At 47.0% G+C, this 13,093-nt stretch overlaps 1 long non-coding RNA gene across 1 annotated transcript; it reads left to right on the forward strand.

The window, feature by feature from the left end:
- Nucleotides 1-827: 827 nt before the first annotated feature.
- Nucleotides 828-5,059, forward strand: LOC116952529 (uncharacterized). Its single transcript, XR_004404461.2, has 2 exons — nucleotides 828-2,315; nucleotides 4,381-5,059. It is a non-coding gene; the product is annotated as an uncharacterized LOC116952529 (long non-coding RNA).
- The last annotated feature ends 8,034 nt before the right edge of the window (nucleotides 5,060-13,093 follow it).

Here is a 13,093-nt window from a genome sequence, read left to right on the forward strand (position 1 = left end):
ATACATCGTCACAAATGTCTGACCCCCCCCCCCCCCAGGTGCGTGACGTCATTTATGGACGGCCCCTAATACAGTATACACCTTGCGATATCTATCTGGACACATAATTAATCAATGTTCGTGAATTGCCAGATATGTACAGGTAAGAGCCATCTGTGTCAGATGATGGCCCCTCGGTCACGATGACCTATTTGTATAATTACTCATTGTTTTTTTTCGGTAAAGTCACGTATATAGAAATACAATACAATTATATTGAAATATAATTTTATTTATTTCAATATATTGAAATATAATTTTATTGTATTTCTACATACGTGACTTTACCGAAAAAACCAATGAGTAATTTTATGCAGTCACGAAAGCTTTAATACTTTACTATCTGTATAATCCCACAACGCAATGCGCGTGGGTTACCCAGTGGCGATGACGTCACTACTCACGTGAAGTCTGATGACGCAATTGTCCTCTGCGGGCACGAAAAATATGTCATCGACCGCTTCGTTGAAATATGACGTCGGCGAAAAACAATGAAGTCATCGCTATCCAACGGCAAGAATAACGTGAGAGAATGACGGCACGTTATTTTTTTTAAGTTTTAAATGTATCACGTGTAAAGCGTGTGCTAAATACGGAGCATAGGAATAAAATACGACGTGACGTCATCGCGAATAAAAGCTTGTCCCTCCCCCATATGTGATGACGTCATCCGCGACGACGAAGCAATTGCTCGTCCATAACTGCGGTGACGTCATCCACGGTACACAGGCGCGATGACGTCATTACCGATGTAACCTCCCCCCCCCTCAACGCTTTAAATGGCGAGGGAGTGATACCAAACGATTAATATTATCGCGCTCTGATTCGTCGGCGCCCGGAGCGTGACGTCACCGGAAGGAGCCGCAATGGCGGCGCGCGCGGTTTGGAGGCCTAGCGGCGCGGGGCTTTTCGCGCTCATTTCTTCGGCGATATAAAAACTTCGAGCCGTATAGTCGAGTTTGTTTATTTTAAAAACAGAATTAATAATATCGTGGAACCTCGAATGTGCGCTGTTTAGAAGTATATTCAATATATACACACAAAGTAGTTGTTTTCCCTCTTGTTTTGTAGTTGGCCTCACGTGTGCCCCATTGTAACTGCATAGTGTGCTTGCTTATTTTAACTGTAGCCTTGTCATGTAAAGTTTAAGTAAATAGTGTTTAATGTAGAAAACAGCAATTCCGAGCGTCCTCTCAAACGGGCGCGGGGTGTTGCTGTCTTTACAGCCGTCGATGTCCATTCCACGTTCCACAGCCGTGCTTTTAGTTACCACAACACGGTTAACTTTTTGTCGACGTGATGATGGGCGGCTTTCAATCACCAATGGGGACTTGAACCGATAACCCGATTGCGTCGGTGGTGAAGTATGGTTAAACACGGCCGACTGGGACTCGATTTACATTGGCGGTGGTTACGTTCAGAATGGTGCCAGTTGCTGCTACATGAACATAGCTCTCGACCCGTACGGTTTGGTGAATTGTGGATATTGGTCGCGAAAGACCACGTGTTAAACTTTGTTTCTTCCTTGTGATGGGACTTTGTAGGATGAACGTTGAGATTTATAAGGGCACGGGGGTGACCAATACGGCCTGAATTGGTCTGTAATAAGGCTAGGGGCCGGTTTGCATTAATCGCTGCGATGCCACCCATCGTTTTTGCCAGTCGGGCATTGCGGGCCCGCTGTGTGTCCACTGCCCTGGGTTGTTGTTGACCACCACAGTTGCCGCGTGGTTTTGTTAAGAGGGCTGTGGCCCACCAAAGCTTTTGCGGAAAGATCGAAGGTCAGGAGAGGGATCTTTCGAGCGGGCGGGTCTCTTCCTCGAGGTCTTTGGTTCTGGCCATGTTTTTGTGTATTGTGGTACGGAGTTAGACTGATGGCCTTAATCTTAGTTGTCTTGTGGTTGTTGTTATTTGACTTGCATCCCACTGGGATTTTTGCACACAGCGTTGGTGTACGGTGCTATTTCAGGAATATTTTGATGTTTTTTTCCTGGATTTTCTGTTTGCACAGAGTCACAGTCACTGTAAGATGTTTTCTTGTTCATGTTTTTGTTTGTTGCGGTTGCACCCAATTCAAGAGCCGAATGGCTCACAGGGCTATACCAAATAAATGAACTATGGAACTTCCCGTGAACTTCCTCCCCCCCCCCCCCCCCCCCCATTTTTGGCTTTCCCGAGGATCGGCCGTCGTGGTTTTAATGGCGATTCGTCTCGTCGTCGTCCTCATCATCACCGGGCGGTGGTGGCGGCGGCGGCTTCCAGTTTGTGGGCAAGAGGTAAAAGGAGAGACACGCGCGGTTTGGTACCAACGCGCTCGCTGACTCCCCCTCCTCCACGTGTCAACAACTTGCGATTTTGGGGGCTTGCATGCGGTGTTTTTTTTTACTGTGTGCGCTCCAGTCTCGTTACCCACGTTGTTGTGCCGTTGTAACGCAACGGGGTCGTCGTGGCCTTTGTTGTAATTCGACGTTTATGTAAAAAAATAGAGCGAACAAAATAATGGTGAAATTACAATAATTGGGAAATGGCTGCTCTTGTTTAATTGGGGGGGGTGGGGGGGTACCGTTTTGTGCACGCTGTCACTAATTGAAGTACAGCAAATTCAACTTGAATGAGTAATCATCTGAACCTTTTAAGTTTGGCTTCTAATTGCTTTTAAGTGCCAAGTCCCGCAGTTGGGTTTTAAACAGTCCGCCGGGGGCAGGCACAATACGATCGATACAAATGAAGGCCGTTTTGTCTCTTCCCCCACCACGGTGGCGTTTCAAATGTCACCACGGCTTGTCGGAAAGACCAAACGTCGCGTATGGCGATGAGTTGGGTCGGCAACGTTGATATTGTTCACCGCGATCTTAGATGAGACGGTGGATGTTTTTTTATAGTAGTTTAATGAATACCTGAAACAAACAAAAACAACCTGAAAAGGCCGATGATGAGCAAGTAAAAGGTCTGATTGCAGCCACAATGCTGCCGCGGGGTCTCATCGGGCGCGCGGCTTTCACATCCCGGCCCTGCTGGAAGACACCCAGGGTCGGGGTAGCCCGCGGCCCCATATCAGGGAGGCCGGGTGCTGGAACATAGACCCGGCTTCTGGGCAGGGGAGGTCAAGTGGGTCTCGGTGGCCCCACCAAATCCGAGCCGGCCTCGGAAGCGTAGTGCCGGCTCGTATGACCTCTTCCCACACACGGTTCTCTTGCGGAGACCCCGGGTGGCAGCTGCATGACTTCAAGTTTTCAAGCTGAGGCCTTTTTTGGGAATCAACGTTGCCATTCGCTAATACTGGGTTTCTGTTTTGGCCTAAAATAATACCGTTTCTTTTAAACGTATCGATTAACATTTCTAAATGTGTATTTTTAGAACTCGAACAAGGTGCGGCGCTATAAAGCCCATGTTTTAGTTGAATAATTATACTGTATTTAAAGTGCGTTGAATGAATTTTAATCGCGCTTTGCCAACCCACACTGACCAACGTGGTGAAGTATGGTCCAGCAAATCCCATCACCAATGACGTCGAGATGCGTTCGGCAGTAAATTTCATTATCTTAGATTAAAATTGTTATGATTAGAATTCTAACAGCACGTGACTAGCAGTGGCTGTTGATAAAAGTCCAGTTTTGAAATCGTTAAATCATTGGATTTACCATCCACATGCAAATTATATGTTTATTCCATTGCCTAATGACCTTCCAGACATGTTAGCCAGAAGCGTATGTTAACGCACAAGCTTAACCGGTTTTGATATTTTTAGGTCGCAGTCACCATTCCAGAAGGCTCGTGTGTAATTTTGAAAAAAAAATGACTGCTCGCTTTGGCTTCTCTACCGTTCCCACAGATTTGTATCTGGCACTGGACCATGGGTTATACATTTACCTGTCGGTCTTCCATTCAAATTCCATTTGTGTTTGCTTTGAGTTGATAAGGAGAATACTGATTTAGATTTTGTGTAGGTAGGTGGTTATGAGTTTTAAGTGTACAGGTTTGCGTAACATCGTGCATAAAACTGCCATTTTTTGCTGCATGTATCTGGGGGGGGGGGGGCGTGCTGCAGTTTTCCGTTACTCAGCTTTCATTAATCATTCTAGAAACCATTAACATGAGCTACTGATACATCATGGAAAACCAGTTTTAACAACAAGGTTTAGGTTTGATGGCAAATATATATTTCGTGCACGTGCCATTGCAACAAATACTGCTTGCAAGGATGATGTGCTGTTGTATAGAAGTTTAATGCAACGGCGTTTGTTTTTTATGCAATTTCTATAAACATAACGTGATGTTAACAGTTGTGCGTGTTGCTGTGTGTGCCTCGCCCTCTCCTGTCAAACATGCCGTGGATGCAAGAAACGAAACGAGCAAGGACGTTGCAAGTGGTGTTGCGAAGCCACCCTGGAAATGGGCTGGAGGATTTGAGTGCAATTTGTGTTTTGTATGCAGAAAGACGACACTTTTATTACAAACATTTACTCCTTGTTTAGATTTTGGTTTTGTCTTGATGAATATGTGAATGATAAACATACAGCCGTTTTGTCAATACATTGTTGGATGAAGGCCTCGACAATGGTGGGCATGCATTTGAGAAATGTTATTGGATTTTCATTTTTACCATTTTTGTAAATATTCCTCATATGTTTTTTAGTAAGAGCCAGAATACAGGTAGTCCTCTACTTACGATGGAGATGCGTTACGACGACCCCATCGTAAGTCAAAAATATCGTAAGTCGAAGATGGCCTCGCCTACCCAGGAGTCTTAAAGAATGGTGATAATTTAGCAAAACAGAGCAATTTACAGTACCGTACTGTATAAACTATATACTGTATGTATTTATGTGTTTTTATCGTACCTCGTACGCTGCTGCGTTTGCCTGCCGTGCGACATTGCAAATATTTTACAATTTTGTCGTATCGCCACCGTAAGATCGAAATATCGTAAGTCGGACCGTTGTAACTCGTGGACTGTATTTTTGTCAGTTTGGCTTTGGACTAAACACAAGCATTAAAGTTTGCTTTAAAAAAGTACAAATTGCACGTTTCTTTGGTTTGTCTCAAGTTTTAATACAAAAAATACGCAGCCCCTTTGTCAATCCACTGTTGGATCAGGCAAATCAAGATTGGATAAGGCTGGTGACAGAGGTTTGACTGGCCATAATACTTCGTGCTCCATACGTGACGAACTTTACGAAGTGGCTTTGGCGGGTTTGACGACACGTTTACAGTCACGCGATCCTTGTGGATATTACTGGTCGCGGAATCCTACGTGTTAATACTTCGTGCTGTTGGGTGGGTTGGTGAGGAGGGTGACCCACGACCGTGTAAAATAAATTTCACCACTTTCACGGTTCATCTGCGGAGCTACTCGGGAGGTCGGTGGTGCGGCGATATCCATTGTAGTTTGCCGAGTTATGCAAGCCACATCTGTGCTAGCTGCATTTAGCTGACCAGCAACATCTTAAAGATTGGTGTACCGAATGAAAGCTGCTGAAATTCGGCACGCCTTGGGGGCCCGATTGATTATTGCGAAAAATGCTTTTTTTAAATTGGAGAAAATGGAAGGAAATGCATCTTCTGCTTCAAAAATGTATTTCGATTTATTATTGCAGTGTGTAAGCAGACGGGATACTGTCTGCAGATTATTTTGGAAGGGCCCTGGATAGAAATATCTATCGTTGACTTTCCCCCATGAGAGGAAACTCCCCACGCATATTCGTTGGATAACTCCGTGTACACAATGATGTACTGCCATCTACTGATGCATTATAGCCAAGCAATTCATAACTTTAAAAGCCTATAATCTGCTGTTGTGATTGGCAACCCATTGACTAACCATGTAAAATTTTGATTTAAAAGCTTTCGTGACTGCAGAGATTCATATTCTTGGTTCTTTCGGTAAAGCCACGTAGAAGGGAAGCAATAAAATAATAAAAATATAAAACAAAATTCTCACGACGTTTTGACTACAACACAAGCAATCATCATCAGGTGTGAAAACCACAGCAAGAAAATTGTATTGTTTTATATTTTTTTAAATTATTCTTTTCTTGTTAACCATGTCGTGTTTGAGGGCCGACTCGTGCTGCGGTGGCCATCGGTAGTTTAACCATGCTTCACGCTGGTCGGTGCGGTTGGTGAAGGGGCACCCCAGGACTGGTCCAGATATCACTCGTCCAGCCGCGCTCGCCTCAAGAAATGGATTTCGGGCGCACGCCACTGCCGTGTGCCACTTCGATGAATCGTTGAACGATCCACGGCCTTAATTTTATAGGCATGTCAACCCATTACCGCATGAAGATCTACCCACACCATTTTGGTTATGGGGGGGGGAGCGGTGGGGCAGTGGTTGTCAAACTCCTGAAGTTTTGTGACCAGCGATACATTCCTGGCATTTGACACATGCCAACCGGTGGTGCGTGATATCTGAGCTGGTTTACGTCACTCGCTTCAAGGACCACACGCTGACTAGTGGTGAATTACTGTGAAATGAGCCAACGGCCTTGAATTTAAAATACGACATAACAAACAAAATGGGTTGAAATGTGGAGTCGTCCCCCCCTCCCCACTTCTACAAAATGTTAGCGTGCTGCGGCGTGCGTTGTGTTACAAGGCAGCGCTAATGATGGTACTGGGGACGTTACGCTGGGCTGTGCTTGTACCCGACCGCCAGCACGTCCCTTTAATTTTAAAACGCGTTTAAGAAGTCACGCTCTGGTCATTCGGCACGCTCGCTCGCTAATCCAGCGACCTCATTTCAGTTCCTGACCAGAGTACTGTACTCGATTTACAATCTGAAGGTTCCTAATCTCAAAGCCCCAGCCCATCGCCACCTCGTGGTCAATGACGTGCACAGCACCGTTGAAATGCAGCAGTTGCCTATGGAGAGGCTGGTTAAGGCCTGTGCAGAGTTAAATTTCGATTTAAAGCTTTCGTGACTGCAAGGGTTCATCTTCTTTGGTTCTTTCGGTAAAGTCACGTAGAATGAGAATAAAATAATAAATTGATAAAATAAAATAACGCAATAAAATTCTCACGACGTTTCGGCCGCAACACAAGCGGCCTTCATCAGGTCGTCGTGAGAATTTTATTGTGTTATTTTATTTTATCAATTTATTATTTTATTCTCGTTCTACGTGACTTTACCGAAAGAACCAAAGAATGTGCAGAGTTAATTCAACAGTTGTCCAATGTAGGGCCGTGGATATTTGAATGAGGAACCATCTACCCTTGGCTCTGCGTGGGCCTCCCAACAGTTTAGCACAGTGGTTCTTCTTAACCCCCTGGGGGTGCGAGATGCCCTTTCTGGGGGTGCGAGACATTCCAGATTTTTTTTAAAGGTAAATAATCGAAAACACGAATTAAGCACGCGCACGTAAGTACAACTACTTTGTTTCAGCAAACCGATGTATTTATTCACGTACATTTTTTAAAACGCTATAGACTCAAAGGGGTGCAAGCTCCAGTGAAGGTAAAAACCACCACCGGTTTAACGCAAACCGCAGAGTGCTTCTCTTGAGCGTTTAGACGCGTCTCGTCCTCCACCTCCGGTTGCAAAGGTCAAAACGACGATGCTCGCCAATCGCCTCTGCTTCGGAAAGGTGTCCCTCGCACAGCCGACCTAAAATATCGAGTGCATGCCCAGCAGACGAAGCAAGCAAGCAAGCCCTGCTCTTCCTGCTCCCTGGTTATCCGGGATTAAAAGCCACGCGGGATTCTGCCATTATCTTGATTACATTCTTACACGCTGAGCTCCGTTGACGTGAGAGCTTGGGCGCTACAAGGAAGTCTTTGCCTTGCCTTTTGTTTCCCTTCGAGTGCCTTTAATCGGGTTACAGCCCGGATTCTGTACACGCTGTGTCGGCGTGTGTGTGTGTGGCACAGTAGGGGGCACAGATGGTGCATGGGCCAGTCATCGCAGTCGTCCCATGCAATCTGGGTATGCCCCGTGACCTGCCGGCGGGCGGTCGACACTTCACGTGGCCTCAACGTGCACATAGCCTGGCACAAGCGCCGTGGTGATGTCATCGCCACTCGTTGTTGTGTGACGGGGAGCGGTCGCGCAGCGGTTAGCGTGCCGCGCTACGAATCTGGCGACGCGTATTCGATTCCCGCTCACGGCCAACACTCGTGACAATTCAGTTTAACACGTAGGACGCTTTCGCGACCAATATCATCTATAGTACAGTTTTTTTGGGTTAGATCGCGTAAATATAAATGTGTCGTCAAACCCGCCACCACCTGACGCAGCCAATTCGTAAGGTTTGTCATGTGAACAGAACATGCCAATTTGTTACTAGTCCAGCACACCGGTGTGTTGGAGAGCAACATTTACAATCTGAATACGAAGTTTCGCCAGTAATTACAACTAGCGGTTGTGGTTTTGCTCTCCAACACACCGGTGTGCTACACTAGTAACGAATTGGCATGTTCTGTTCACGTGACAAACCTTACTAATTGGCTGTGTCGGGTGGTGGCGGGTTTAACGACACATTTACGCGATCTAACCCCAACAAAAACCCTGTATTATGGACCAGTGACAATTATCTGAAACGGACCTGGGTTTCCCCTAGATCGACTCAGCGTCAAATGAGTGCGTGGTTCGGTGTGTAAACATTGCCACCAGGGAGAGGATGGGCGGTGGTCGTGCCTGGTGCTGGCCACCAACCCCCTCACGTTCTGTGCCGGCCTTCATATGTGCTTTCTAACGGGATTTGCCCCTACAGTCTTTGCGTGTATAACACAAAACGTTGAAATATTTATCAATAGAATCGGCTAAACATCCGAATGTAGGACGCTATTGAAACTGGAGCCTTGGGACTCGTCGAGTCTATTTGACCATATCATTACCAGCCACAATCTCTCCGCTGCTGGATGAAGGCTCCCTTAAGCCATTGGCAACTGTCACGGTCTTGTGATTGCAACAATCCATCCTGCTCCGCAGATGGGATTATTTGTATCGCTCCAAGGTGGGACATCTTTATTGGCGCGTTCCATCCTTTGGCTGTCACTGACATTCGTCTGGATGACGCCTTCCGGCAACATGTCCTGCCCAAGACCCTTAAAGCAGTCAACACGATCTCGATGCTGTTCTCCGGTGAGACTGTTCCCATACATAGGAATGTGGAGTTTCAGGACCGTCAACGGACCGCTGCCACCACGGTGTTTGCGTTAAGCTAGGTGCACTTGGAGGCCACGTGGACCGGTGACGGTTTGTCGACGGGTCACGGCAGAGACCCAGGGGTTATAGGTTATCTGGCGAGGATGACTGGCAGATTAACCAACCGCACCCCCTCCCCCAACTTGTATCTGCATGGCACTCCGCTCTCTGTGAGCGTCACTCCGTTTTCCGTTGCTGGAGGGCAGCTACTGTCAACTTCTCAATAGCCTATTTCACAAAACGCAATAATGCCAACCAAGATACACAAAACGCCCACCCGTACAGCCTTGTATAGTTGCCGTACAGCCTTGTATAGTTACTTCACCCACTGGAGAGAAATGCAAACTCCAAATATACAGCAAGCGTCGGGATCGAACCCACGAACTCTCCTGAATACAAGGCGATGTAGTTGCCATCTCGCCACACACTGGCAGATACTCGTTTAAGGATGAGTCTTCCTCGAGGAGGGCTGGAACCGATTCACATATCGCTCGTCCATGATGTTAGTCGTGGCGATGAATCGAGCTCAAGCCGCATATTTTGTCACATAGTGTTGCTAGCCACTGTAACACACACACACGTGTTCAAGCGTACACGTGTGTGTGTGTGTTACGTAGAGCGGCAAGTGTAGCTGTTAGCGCGCTGCGCTCCGAACTCGGTAACTCGAGTTCGACTCTCACTCATGGCCAACACCAGTGACGATTTTCTGAACCGATAATGGGCCTCTCCTATGTCGACTCAGCATCAAATGAGTACCTTGTGCGGTGTGTAAAAACATTACCACTGGGGAGACAAAGGTGGTCGGGCGTGGTTCTGGCCACCCACTCCCCTCGTTTGCCGTGCCGGCCTTCATAGGTACTCGCTAACAGCACTTGCCCCAACCGCCAGTTGAGGCTATACGGGGCAACTTTGTATTTTTTACATATACACAGTCTGTGTCAACGTCTCCCGTTTTGTTTGTTGGAAACCACGCCCTGATAAGGGTTGATATTTTATGATGTATACTTTATTTTATGTTTTATTAAGTTTAAAATTCACACCGCCGTCCCAGCCTGCGCCTTTTTCAATCCTAGTAAATTGGCAAAAATATGTATATGAACTTCAACTGGTGATAGGGCCGTAATGAGAGGTGATTACAATGCTCGATGACATCCATATGCCGGCATCCAGGCATAAGTGTGTGAAGTTATTACGCATGTTATTGAGATGTTACATAATGTAATAATACATATTGCATGGATCTCTTATCACGTAACAAAACAATAGTCCATAAGCATTTGGCTTTTCTCAAAACAATGTTTTCCAGAACCAATTTTGACCTCATGAAGCTCAGTTTAACACGTCGGCTTTCGTGACCACCATTCTGGCAAATCGCCAGATGATGCTGGTTGTAATTACCAGCGAAACGTCGTACTACTCAAATTGTAAATGTTGTGGATTTACTCTCCAACACACCGGTGGGCTGAGGTAGTAACTATTTGGCGTTTTGTTTGCGTGACAAATCCCTCACTAATTGGCTGTGCCGGGTGGTGGAGGGTTTCGACACATTTATGCTTACGCGATTTAACCCAAAAACCTTTATTAGCTCATGAAGCTCATTGTCAGAATGCGACTTGTTAAACAAATGCAGCTGGATAATATTGTACTGGTCCAAAGGCCCTATAGCAGTCATAACACAGGTTTTTTTTAAAAGTTAGATCGCGTAAATATCTAAATGTGTCGTTAAACCCGCCACCACCCGACACAACCAATTAGTAAGGTTTGTCACGTAAACAGAACATTCCAATGCTTTACTAGTACAGCACACCGGTGTGTTGGAGAGCAAAGCCACAACAGCTAGTTGTAATTACTGGCGAAACGTCGTACTCAGGATTGCCAGGGCATCCTTACAATTGTGTGGAACCCACATTGTTGTGCGATGAGCTGCAGCGATTCCGTGTATTAAGGTAGCCTGCCCACAATTGCCAGCTTCCCTCAGCAAGTTGTTGTTGGGAGGTCATCCTCGCTCGCACTTCATCTGGTTTCAGGTTCCAGACCGATCTGTGTCCCTTCTCAGCAGATGTCACTCACAGAGGGTGACTTTTTCCGCCATCCTTTGAAGTCCTTACAGAGTCACCCCCCACCTTGCTCCAAAATGTTATTTGGGGTGATGAATTCCCTCCCCCCCCCTCTCAACGCCTCACTTGAATGGTCAGGAAACCTGCAGACCTGACTTTGGGTACTCTGTAGAGCAACCATAATTGGCAGTAGTCCACATCTACTCAACACCAGGGATGAAGATGCCAACCACAGCTGCAAGTGATGATCAATTTCCTCTTTCATCGTTTAATAGTTCGCTGAGACCAGGCTATTGTGGGTATAAATGTGGTTTTAGCTGGACCCTTTCCGTGTAAGAATGGCAGGCGTATCTTACAGATACCAAGCTCATGGTAAGCGGACAAGTCAGCTGCATGGTGGTTACTGCTGTCAGCACCTTGCTTGGGCCCCCTGTGCACTCAAGACGTGTGGATACGACTTTAATGGCAATGCGTGGTGGTTATTTCAAAGGGAGTAGTAGCCTCGGATCGTTATCATTGAGTTGATCTGGCCCATGCCTTTCAATGAAGCTCCTGTGCTCGTGTCATGACCCACCTGTTAACGCATTGCTTCTTAACCATTACTGCAGCCTTGCACCCTTTTGATTCTTAATCTTAAAAAAAACGTTTAATGTTAATAAACACATCGGTTTGATTAAACAAAGAAGTCGTACCTACGTGCCCGTGCTTAATTTTTTTGTGTCGATGATTTACCTTCTAAAAAAATAATCTGGCCACGTCTCGCGTGCAACCCAAGTTAAGACGAACCACTGTGCTAAGACGAATCGGTCCCAAGAGGCCATTTTCGTCAACATCTGGGAAAGGATCTCTGACTGGCATCTGACGCACACACACACGTAGACATAATCGTACACACGCACACAAAAAACAAAGATCCCCCCGTATAGCCGTGGGGCAAGTGCTGTAAGCGAGCACCTTTTGAAGGCCGACAAGGCACACGTGGGGGGTTCGTGACAAGCTCCACGCCCCACCGCCTTTGTCTCCCCCAGTGGCGATGCTTTACACACCGCTCCAGGTACTAATTTAAGGCCGATTCGACCTAGGGGAGGCCCAGGAACCGATTAAAATATTCCTCGGGTTCGTCGTAGTCGCAGCGCGCGGCCAAACGCTGCACCCGCCGGCTCCCCGCAGACGAATCGCAAACTGCGCCAAACGCAGCCAGCCCACGAGTGCTGTTCGTGGCCTCCAAGCGTGGGGGGGGGGGGAGTGGGGGGCACTGCCGTGGGCACTGCCGTGGGCACTGCCTTTGTGGCTGTAAAATGCTCGGCGTTGCCGACTCCGCGCCACGCGACTCGAATGAAATGAATGCCATCTCTTCAGACGAACCTCGCGCGCGCGCGCGAGGCTCATGACTCCGTTTCAGGCGCTCCCGTTGTGGTGGGGTGGACGCGTGGTGGTCAGATCCGACTTTGAAAAAGCTTCGCGTGTGGCAGGAAACGCAGGCGGAGAGAGACCCAACGCGTACAAAGAGGGCGGGGGTGTGGGAGGCATTGAGAAATTCCGCAGAAATAGGCCAGCAGCAGCAGTAGCAGTCTACTTTCTGTACTGCTCCAGGCAGCGGGGGGGGGGGGGGGGGGGACATTGTCCTTGCAATTTGCGAGTGAGGAAGACTGTACGTTTCTTGTTTAGTAAAGTTTGAGCAGTTTATTGTCTCCGAATGCTGAATATTATAGGCTACTTGAAAGTCTGCAGAGGCGATGCGCATAGAATTAACAAACCCCCATTGTGTGTGTATTGTAGTTTTAATAAAGAACCACAATCACCACCACTGCTACCGCTACCACCGTCATCAACACCGCCATCATCATGTGTG

The sequence above is a fragment of the Petromyzon marinus genome, chromosome 47 (assembly GCF_048934315.1).
Source record: "Petromyzon marinus isolate PM22_M1 ecotype Great Lakes invasive population chromosome 47, UKy_Petmar_22M1.pri1.0, whole genome shotgun sequence".
Taxonomy (NCBI): domain Eukaryota; kingdom Metazoa; phylum Chordata; class Hyperoartia; order Petromyzontiformes; family Petromyzontidae; genus Petromyzon; species Petromyzon marinus.